This window comes from Amphiura filiformis, chromosome 7 (assembly GCF_039555335.1).
Source record: "Amphiura filiformis chromosome 7, Afil_fr2py, whole genome shotgun sequence".
Lineage (NCBI taxonomy): Eukaryota > Metazoa > Echinodermata > Ophiuroidea > Amphilepidida > Amphiuridae > Amphiura > Amphiura filiformis.
The window spans coordinates 57335133-57346082 of record NC_092634.1 but is presented as its reverse complement, the minus strand read 5'-3'; the positions used below and the strand labels follow the sequence as shown (position 1 = coordinate 57346082).

The window sequence follows — 10950 nt, the reverse complement described above, 5'->3', positions numbered from 1 at the left end:
CTTGCTACCATTGAAACTGCCACATCAAATTTTGTGTACTGAACTGCACATAAATCTCTATCTATCTTATCATTAACCGATTCTCCTTTTGGATATGATAGGTGTTGAATCAATCTAAATTTCCCTTTTTCTGCCTTTGGAACTAAGCCAATAGGAGAAATTATCAGATTGGGTATTGGTCTAACCTTGAAAGGACCTGCTATTCTACCCATTCTAATTTCCTTGTTTAACTTTTCTCTAGCTAACTTCGGATCTTGTATTACTGACTTTAAATTAGGCGAGTCTCTTGCCTTGCGCTCCCCCGAGTATCCCAATTTAAATCCAAAAGTGAACCCTTCTTTTAAAATCTTTGCAGCTTTTTTATCTGGGTATTTATCTAACAATGGTGTAATTTTTTCAAGTTTCACTGGCGACTGATATTTACAGCAAATACACTCTGGTGGACCCGCGCAATTGTTAGCCCCTCTAGCATTTGAACTAACACTTGATTTCTGATTGTGAATTGGCCTTCCAAATTCTTGTTTACTTTCTTGGTCTACATGATTTTGCCCCGTGTCCGAATCCATTGCAGCTGCTGCACCTATGTTGAAATCTGCATGATAATCTCCTGCAACCTGCTGCATTGAACGCAAAGCAAACATTCCCTGGCCCTTTGCTGCCGACCTGGGTACTTGTTGCTGGGGTTGCTGTTGCACTTGAACGCCCCCAAGTTTGCGTGCGTGTTGCCCCGTATGGTGAGAACCTACGAAAATTACTCATGGACCCCACCTTTCCCACTGCACTCAAATTTGGCGCGAATTGGGGGGTGATGCTACTGAAAAAGGTCCATAATTCATTATCAATTGATGCCCAAGACCTTTGAGGATGCATTTGTTGACGTAATCGAAATTGCTTATCATAGTCCCTCCAACCCCATCCTCTATACCGCGCTGCTGCTGTGCGTACAATATATCCATATTTCAAAATTTCCCTGCGTGCGGAGGGGATGAGCTGACAAATACACATGGAAAACACCAAAATGCGGATGTCCATGCGTGTATCGATTGCACTTGTCTTTTCACTTTACTGTCCTCCCACACAATCTGCCCCTGGTCATTCATGGCTAGCGTGAAATCGCTCACTTTATTTAGAGTGTGAGGACTTTCTAATAACAGAGCAAATTCCACGAATTCACCCTTTACAATTTTTTCTCGTACTTTTTTAGGTAGACTAGATCCGAGTGGATCACATACATATGTCAATGGTGACACGCCCAAATTCGCTGGCCCGTTCGCAGTTGAAATTTGGCCTAGACCCCCGCCCTGTACATTGCCAATATTACTTAAAAAATTCATCGAAAAAGCTCTCTCACCAGTCAAGTTTCCTGGGAACACGGTATCGGCTTCCTCAGCCACCTCTTGTTGCTGCATAAATTGGTCCCGGTTCTCTGGCATTGGTGGGCCTCCTTGCATCTCGATGTTTCTTGCCCCCATCTCAAACGCTTCACCTATGGCGCCTTGCATCAACCCATCACCACGGTCATTCACACCACAGTCAACACTCGCTGTAGCTCCAGTAGCGGTAGATACATTCGCCGACCTTTTCGCAGCTTTTCGTTGCTATGGTAACTACTTGTGTACGGCACCTGACACACTTGGCCTTTTCGTTGTACTATTCATGTTCATGTTATTGTTTACATGATGACCGTCAAGCGTTGTATAGCCCTGGACTGGGCCCTGGTTTGCCTCTCCGGCGGATTGGTATTTACTTCACTCGGAGTCGTATTTACTAAATTCCCACGTCCACGACCACCTCTAGATCCTCTAGCTCCTCTTTTTGAGCCTCTATTTCCACTCCTTTTTCCCATCTTCGTAAAATCGTAATGATTGTCCGTCAATATAAACAAGATTTACGAAAAAGTTCTTCTGATGTCAGAATTTTTGAGAGATTTTGTTATGATTAAAACCTCTTCAATGTTCTCGAATACAAAGCCCAGCTTCTCTACCAACGAGTTTGCGATGTTGGTAATTAATTGAAGTTGCAAGCCGTTGAATTAATTTATAAATGATATATAAATTAAATAAATTTGTACCGGTATCGTATTAATCCGAATGAGTTTTAATATTTGATCACCTCATCGGACGGTATCAAAACAGCTTGTTTAGCCTTTTGTCATGAAGTGGGACAACCCAAATCAATTTCCAAACAGCGTAATTTGGAATGGACATTACATATTGAATATAATTTTGAATAGTTTGCCAAAAGGGTTAGGAGCGAAGCCCTATCCTTGGGAGTGGTGGGTGGGTTTTTAATATTTGATCACCTCATCGGACGGTATCAAAACAGCTTGTGAATTTTTCCCGGGACTGAAATTTGAGACGAGGGTCCACGCCCCCCAAATAGCCGTCTATGATTGGCTCTTGGCACGCGACCCCTCTCCTGTGGCTCCGCCCATTATTATGATCAAAAACAAACTCAAACAAAGGGAAACCCTTTAAAACTCGGAAGCCCGGGAATGTATTGCACCAATGACAATTTTGGTTTTTACTGAAGTTGCCTCAATAAAAACCCGATTATGCAGAGTCTATGTACGTGTCACTTGCACCTGTACAATAAGTGTCTTTGAAAAAAGCGATATATGGTAATAGGTTTTTATTTCTTTGGGAACTTTCACAAAACCTGATGCAAAACTTTATTTTACCTACGCAATAGTACGCATAGTTCAGGTTCCACTGCAATAGGCATGGCAAACCTGATGTGTGACTTTATTTTACCTACACATAGTCGGCTTCCATTGAATTAGGCATGGCAAACATGTACTAGGACAGTTTGCACAGGATGTTCGCGCTTGGAACTCAATTTCTCAGATTTCACCCAAATTCAATGTTTCTGGAAAATTGAGTGTACAATAAAACACACTAGCTTGTGTGATCTGACGAACTCCTCATCCTCACGCTATTCACTCAGGGACAGAAAAGTTGAGGGAAATTTCCAATCTAAATTTGGTTTTTTTTATGCCAGGTTTGAAACACAAAAATCTCTCAGAGTGCACACTATTGGCCTAATTAGGCAACCATAATTTACCCAAATTAAAAACAACAGGGAAATGTTTGATGCATCTATTTGACAATTTTATGCTCACAAACATTTGCCCTTTTACCCTACACTGTCTTCCTATGAATTCATTCATGTAACTGGAGCTCATTACTGTTGAAATGCATGCATGCTATAGACATGGTGGTAATTGCACATTCTAACATGGATGGTGGGAGCTTAGAATCATGTATGTAGTGTTGTAGGGAAGGCATGATAATTGTGTTTTAAAGGGGCTCCAATCACTTTCTATCACCTACATATATGATATAATCATGTACATGTATGTAGTGTAATAAGGTAGGCATGATAATTGTGTTTTAAAGGGGCTCCAATCAATAAATTTATTCAAATTAAAAATCCAGTCAATTAATCTTTTAGTTATGCCTACATAGAAGGAGTATGAAATTCATCTGGAATAGCTAAACAGTCTGTGCAAATTTTCAGATTAAGAAATGTGACCAATCTGGCAACACATTACATGATCAGGAAATATGGATCCCACAATGCAATTGTGCAAAGGCTTACTCAATTGAGATTTCTAGCTTAAAGCAACTGTATAAAAAAATGTTATGAAATATTTTGTAGTAAAAACAATAAATGACCTTTATTAATGAAATTTAAGGAAATTGATTAATTAATTGTTTTAATTAATATACAAACCTCACAGCAAATAATTAAAAACTCACAGCACATTTGCATGAAATGGGGAAATATACTGTGAAACAAACATTTTGTGGAAAGTCATTTTTTATGAAAATGTTACAATATTGCTGTAAAATAGGTTATCATCCAAGCAAGCAATGCATATCTCACACAGTACTGATTTGGTTTTGCTCCCAGCAAAATGTTTCATGTGTAAATTGATAACAAAGAAATAAAATCAAAATTGAATAATTATGGTCGACATGCAACTCATTTGACTAGCTGGCATCACATGTATTTTCATTTCCCAGCTGTGTACGGAAGTCGCAGTGAAATTGCATTTTCACTCTATGCCAAATTGTGTTTAAATGAAAAATTATTTTTCTACTTGCGTGTTGTCATTTATCTTTACCAGTCACTGTTTATTATGAATAAATGATACCAACCAATGCTTCATCTTATAAAATGAAATATATTCAAAATTAATCAATATCAACCCTTTGCATGTGGATTTTGAATAAGTCAAAAACTCAATCAAATTTTCAAAATATTCAGATTTGATTTTAACATCAAATCTTCATGAAAAATGCTTGGATTTGAATGAGAACTAACAACAATATATTGGTGCAGTGGTTCTTACAAAGGGTTTCATCTGGTTCACAGGAAACTGTGCTAAGTTCACCAGTGAATCAATAGTGACCTTTACCTTTTATAGTTTGATCAGGTCGTAATCGGCAGGAATTGTTAGGCTTTTACCACTACGCCAAAAGGTAGACAGACGTCAAGAGTGATATCTATGGTCTATATTTTGCAGGTTAAAGAAAGTAGACAAAGTATAGGACTTCAATAATTTGTGACATTTCTGGCAAGATGTCATAAGACAGTTCTTAAAATAAAATAATGATATTATTTAAGCCACGATATTATCAGGTCCGCCGATTATGAGCTGATCAAACTATAATGTCCCCATAGTAACCACTGCTGCCGAGGCTAGACAGCCTGCATTAATGGCAATTGAATTTCATACTTGCTATGACTTGATTAAAAGGAAAAATTAACACTTTTCAAACATGATAAAACTGTAAATAGGTAAATTGACCTGGTCTGAAATCCATTTCATTTTCCTAGTGATCAAATTATAATCCAAATGCTGCCGTCAATTTTGCTCATTCTTTTCTAGATTCAGAGGTCAGTGTAAATGACATATATGTACAGGGTACATGTAAATAGGTGCATTTTCACATTGTTTTTCATGTGTTTCATATACTATCTTGTTAAAATAAAAATCCATCAAATATAACTTGGTGACCGTACATGGTCTGTGACAGAATAATTTACAAATTCAAATTTTAGTTAAAACCAATATGGTTGCAGTAATTCCAAATCTAAACACAAACAATGAGATACACACAAACAATGAGATTGGGATTGAAGGGATCAATGCTGGAGGTATACTTCTTGCTCTCCACTGGCAGATTTACCGTGACACACATGGGATCAGCCATTTTTAGTTAGTACTCTTTGGGTTCTATATCTTTGGCTGTACCTCATAATTATCCAGGAGAGACAATGTTTGAGGGTTTCTCAACCATTCCATTCCCCATACAATAACAACTGAATAAATTATCGGCAGAAACACCCAAAAATCACGAATGATGACAAATGAAACTAAATATGTTTCTCACCTAAACCTCTTTGTTTTGGCATCAGTTGGATGTTCTCATCTTCACTGCATGCAAATTTATGCAAATTAAATATCAGAAATTATTATTTGTTTACAAACTCCCGTTACAAAATGAATTGATGATTTACCTACTACATCATAATGTTCTACATTTACAAACAAAAGGTACTTTACAAAATAAATCAATGAAATCATTTTTAATTAATGCAGAGGCAATAAGGTTAGAAAATTAAATGCTTTTACATTTTAAATGAAATAATAAATGTTTTAATTAGAGCAATACACTTTTGTGCCTCATGGAAGGTGCAGCATAGAACTTCAAATTAAATTACCCACGTACCTCAGGCCAATACACAAAATGGTTCACTGTGATTGGTTAACCTCACATCACATGACATATATATGCTGTTCTAGGGTCAATTGATGCCGCTGGCCATAGTATCAATATATTGACCACTATGACCAGTCAATATTCACTGTACAGGCAATTTTCCTTAAGTGCTGGATCCTGTATACTTACATATTGTTCTATCATTTTTATACCAATTACTTTGAGAGTGCTTGTAATTATTTCATAAACCTACATGACATACACACAAAGTATAATTATGCACTTACCTTTTTTGTTTTTTATATTTTATATTTTCTGTTTTGTGCACGTGCGCAGAGCTTTCCTTTACCAGTGCACTTGCTTATGCTTTGCGCTCTTGCTTGCGTGTCGCTCATAACCAGGGACAGGCGATTTAGCGGAAAAAAATAGCAAATTGCTTGCGGAATTGCGCTGAACTTTGTTTTTCAGTGCAAATCATGTATCCCTAAATTGCGGAATTGCGCAAATCGCTTATCCTGCTCTTAACTCTTTTATCCATGTACTCGAATTTTCCATCGTGTTTGCCTCACAACACTATACTGTCACCTGAAGAAGGCGGGACCCAAAAATGTGTTTATTAAATTTTCTTTTACAACATAATGATATTCTTGTGCATGTTGTACTTGTCAACATGTTTTGCCCTTTGTTGATGTTTCCATGCTCGCATATTTTGTGATATTAACCACAACGCCAAAAAAATAATTTTGGGCTATCGGAAAGGAAAGAAGGAGCGAAAAGAGAGAAGATAAACAAAGAAGTTGTTTGCTACTATCGGGATTTAAACCCTAGACCCCTCACGTGCCAAACACTCCATCAGAATTCAACAGAATAAAAAACCGATTACATATTAACTGACATTTACTTAAATTTTACTTAACAAGTTGCCTTTAAGGGTCATATTCAGTTTCAAGACTCTTTTCTTCGACTACGCTGCCGATTTCTTGCATGTGAATCACCATTTTGGATTTCTAAATAGAAATATACTGTTGACATTTTTTAATATGAAAAAATTGAATTTCCCCAGAGTGGATATGGGTAAATTGTTTTGGTTATTTTTAGAAATCGGAAAAGAACACGTAATTTAACACTTTGGTCTCTATCTGAAACGAATACATATTAATATGAGTTGAATAGTGAAACTAATTATACAGCTATAGCCCCATATGCATTATAGTTTTCATATATTTCAAAATATAGCTGCTCATGCATATTGAACCAAAGACACACCAGCAAGAGATAAAATCCCCAGCAGACACTCCACATGAAATTATTCCATGTGTTACAGACGTAGCTCTTTGTGGAATATTGCCTGTAACGCTATCATTGAACATTGAAATAATATCGAACATAATCCAGGTATGCAGATAATAAAAAATACTATAAAAATTAATTTATAATAATAACATTCAGCCTATATGTAATATCTGCAAACGGCATCCATTTTAACAATTCGGCTTGAAAGATTCAGAAACACAGTCTTCAGAATTGAAAAAGATTCAATATATCGTCATGTAGTCAAAAAGGGGGCAAATCTATATTTTGACTATTAAACTGCCTCCTCCTACACACTCATCCATGTTATTAACCTATAGATAACGTATCTAAGGAGTAATAACAGCGGCGACAGAGCGTGCATTACCGCCACGGACTAGTGATTCATCTTTTCAAGCCCAGAGTGTACTTCACTTCATCATAATTTTACATGTGGCATGTGGCATGATGCGAGCCACAGCCAATTTGATCATGTCAACACATAATGTTGATGAGTCCTTCTTAATCACCTCACTCGTCTTTTTGCTAATGTACTTGGAGAGGAGGAGCAGTTTAATACATCATTTATATGGATTTTTCTTTTAATATACACTTCGCCACTTGACATGGACTGTGACTAGCATTTAACAAGTCAATGGATTTGCCTGTTTTTTTCATGTTACCCTACCCATTTTATGACATGTCTTGTCGCAAGTTGAGAGTAACGCCATGTTAAATTTCGCAGTGGCAGATTCAAATCGGCATATTTACAGTTGTGTCGCTACCATACGGACAAACAGCCCTTCTTTGTGTGTGTATATGCCCTGCAGGATTGGGTTAGCTTGTGATTCAAATATGCCACTTGGAAACCCAACATAGCATTACTCTCAATTTGTGACGAGACACAATATAGTTGGATAAATGTCATCATGAAATTTTGCTATCAAAATATCAATCCACTGGAGCCTGGTTCTAGGAATGTATATCAGACAGATAATACATCCAATCCATACAGTGCTTTTAATTGCCATATTGTTTCATTTAAAAAAATTATTTTTATTGTAAAGAATTTACAACAATTTCAGATTAGCAAATCTGTATGCTGTTGATATCAACTTTAAGCTGCTACACAACTCTAATTCAAATTGCCAGTAAGGTAATTGGGCCTCTTTGTCTTCAATATATGGATTTTCTTCCCAAACCTATGTTTTATTTCACATGCTTTGCGCTTCAGGATATTTCCGTATCCTTATTTCCCTGTTTTAACTGGACTCAGATGCAGACGCCAAAAATGACAGCCATGCTCCTCAAGACCACAGAAGACATCTTAACCTTCCCAGAATCTTTTGCAACATACATGTTATAATCATTTCATCAAATGACACTCCCATTACTTTGTACAGGTTCCCTTTGTTGTCATTTTGAGAATAGCCTGGTTAAACAAGGGTCTAAACATATTTTTTAAGATCTGGATACACATGTTCTGTTCATTGAGGTACATTTCGTTACTATTGACCCATGTTGCACCAGATAGCAAATCAGTACAGGAAATTAAAATGAGAGAAATGCATTATGGGAAGCGTAACATATATATTCTCTGCCTCAAGACCATTACATGGCTACATACACTATGGACCACAACAGCCTCATCCCAATGATACTCCAATAACCTCAATTAAACAATCATAGTGCAAAATTTGACCTCAAGTTGCAGAGTACGAGTTTTTGTACCCAAATTTTTAAAGGTCTTTCAATGAATGTACAAATGTATTGGGGTTAAAGAACTGCACCCCTGATAGATGAGCATGTTGTAGATCCTAGTGATATACTTTTGTAAGCAAATGCCAGCCAGTTTAAACACATAGCCAGCATGGTTAAACCAGCTCATCAATATAGCCAGGCTAATCACCATTCACCACCTATCAGTTATGACATTAACTTACCAAATACTGCCATTCTTATGCCATAATATTTTATTAGCTGACAATCTTCATTAGGCACAAGATGAACATTTGAACTTGAACCTCCAGTGAGGAGAGGTTTATGTTTATTTAGTAATGGTTGTTGTGTGTGTGCTTGGAATGATAATTTATTACTCCATGTCAAGTATGTGCAGGAGCGACATTACTATAGGGCTCTAATGATTGCTTCCTTCTCATCTACTCATGGGTGATATTACCTCTCCATACATACACACATGGGCAACATTACTTCACCTTACATTTACACAAGGGTGACATTACTTTGATTTAGGCACACACAAGGGTGATATTATAAATAAGGAAATGCATATTTTGTGAATGGTAAATGTAGCTATAATACCTCATTACTTCAAAGTCAACATATTCTTGTGTTTATGGCTATGATTGATTGAGTAATCATGAAACTAAAACCATACTAGTACAGTGTCAAAGTGGTCCAGTTTTCGGCACAGAAAGGATACACAATGGATCACAATGGCCTCATCCCAATGGCATAGTTCAATAACCTCAATTAAACAATCATAGTGCAAAATTTGACCTCAAGTTGCAGAGTACGAGTTTTTGTACCCAAATTTTTAAAGGTCTTTCAATGAATGTACAAATGTATTGGGGTTAAAGAACTGCACCCCTGATAGATGAGCATGTTGTAGATCCTAGTGATATACTCAAATGCCAGCCAGTTTAAACACATAGCCAGCATGGTTAAACCAGCTCATCAATATAGCCAGGCTAATCACCATTCACCACCTATCAGTTATGACATTAACTTACCAAATAATGCCATTCTTATGCCATAATATTTTATTAGCTGACAATCTTCATTAGGCACAAGATGAACATTTGAACTTGAACCTCCAGTGAGGAGAGGTTTATGTTTATTTAGTAATGGTTGTTGTGTGTGTGCTTGGAATGATAATTTATTACTCCATGTCAAGTATGTGCAGAAGCGACATTACTATAGGGCTCTAATGATTGCTTCCTTCTCATCTACTCATGGGTGATATTACCTCTCCATACATACACACATGGGCAACATTACTTCACCTTACATGTACACAAGGGTGACATTACTTTGATTTAGGCACACACAAGGGTGATATTATAAATAAGGAAATGCATATTTTGTGAATGGTACATGTAGCTATAATACCTCATTACTTCAAAGTCAACATATTCTTGTGTTTATGGCTATGATTGATTGAGTAATCATGAAACTAAAACCATACTAGTACAGTGTCAAAGTGGTCCAGTTTTCGGCACAGAAAGGATACACAATGGATCACAATGGCATAGTTCAATAACCTCAATTAAACAATCATAGTGCAAAATTTGACCTCAAGTTTCAGAGTATGAGTTTTTGTACCCAAATTTTCAAAGGTCATTCAATGAATGTGCAAATGTATTGAGGTTAAAGAACTGTGCCTTGATAGATGAGCATGTTGTGGATCCTAGTGATATTGAATTAGATGTTTTCAAAAGGTCCACATCTTGGAGGGCTAGTTTTTCAAAATGCCCTCAAGGAATCGGATAGCAACTTTGCACAGTGTTTTTGTGGATCTGAGAGCATATCAGACATATCAAATGACAATGTCCTTCTGATATCAAATAATTTTGAATTATGGCAAATTATTAAAATTTGATATTTTTGATATTTAACAGTCCTCGTAGTAAACTTTATAAATCTAACAATATGTACTTAAAGTGTATGTAGCTGGGATGAAAAGTCGACCATCAACTGAAAAATTTGACCTTTCGTATTGAAGATATACATTTTTTCCCCAAAAGACCTGCCTTTTTTTTTTTTGGTGTTTTGGGGAAAAATATATATCTTCAATACAAAAAGGTCAAAATGTTCATATGATAGACAGCTTTACATCCTAGCTACATACACTTCAAGAACATATCATTAGATATATAATTTACTTTTAAAAAAGGACTGTTAAATT

General features: G+C 36.5%; 1 protein-coding gene across 1 annotated transcript in view; it reads right to left on the bottom strand.

The window, feature by feature from the left end:
- Positions 1-10950, bottom strand: part of LOC140157379 (calsyntenin-1-like) — a 258270-nt gene that overhangs the window by 224705 nt on the left and 22615 nt on the right. The gene's annotated exons all lie outside the window — the stretch shown is intronic.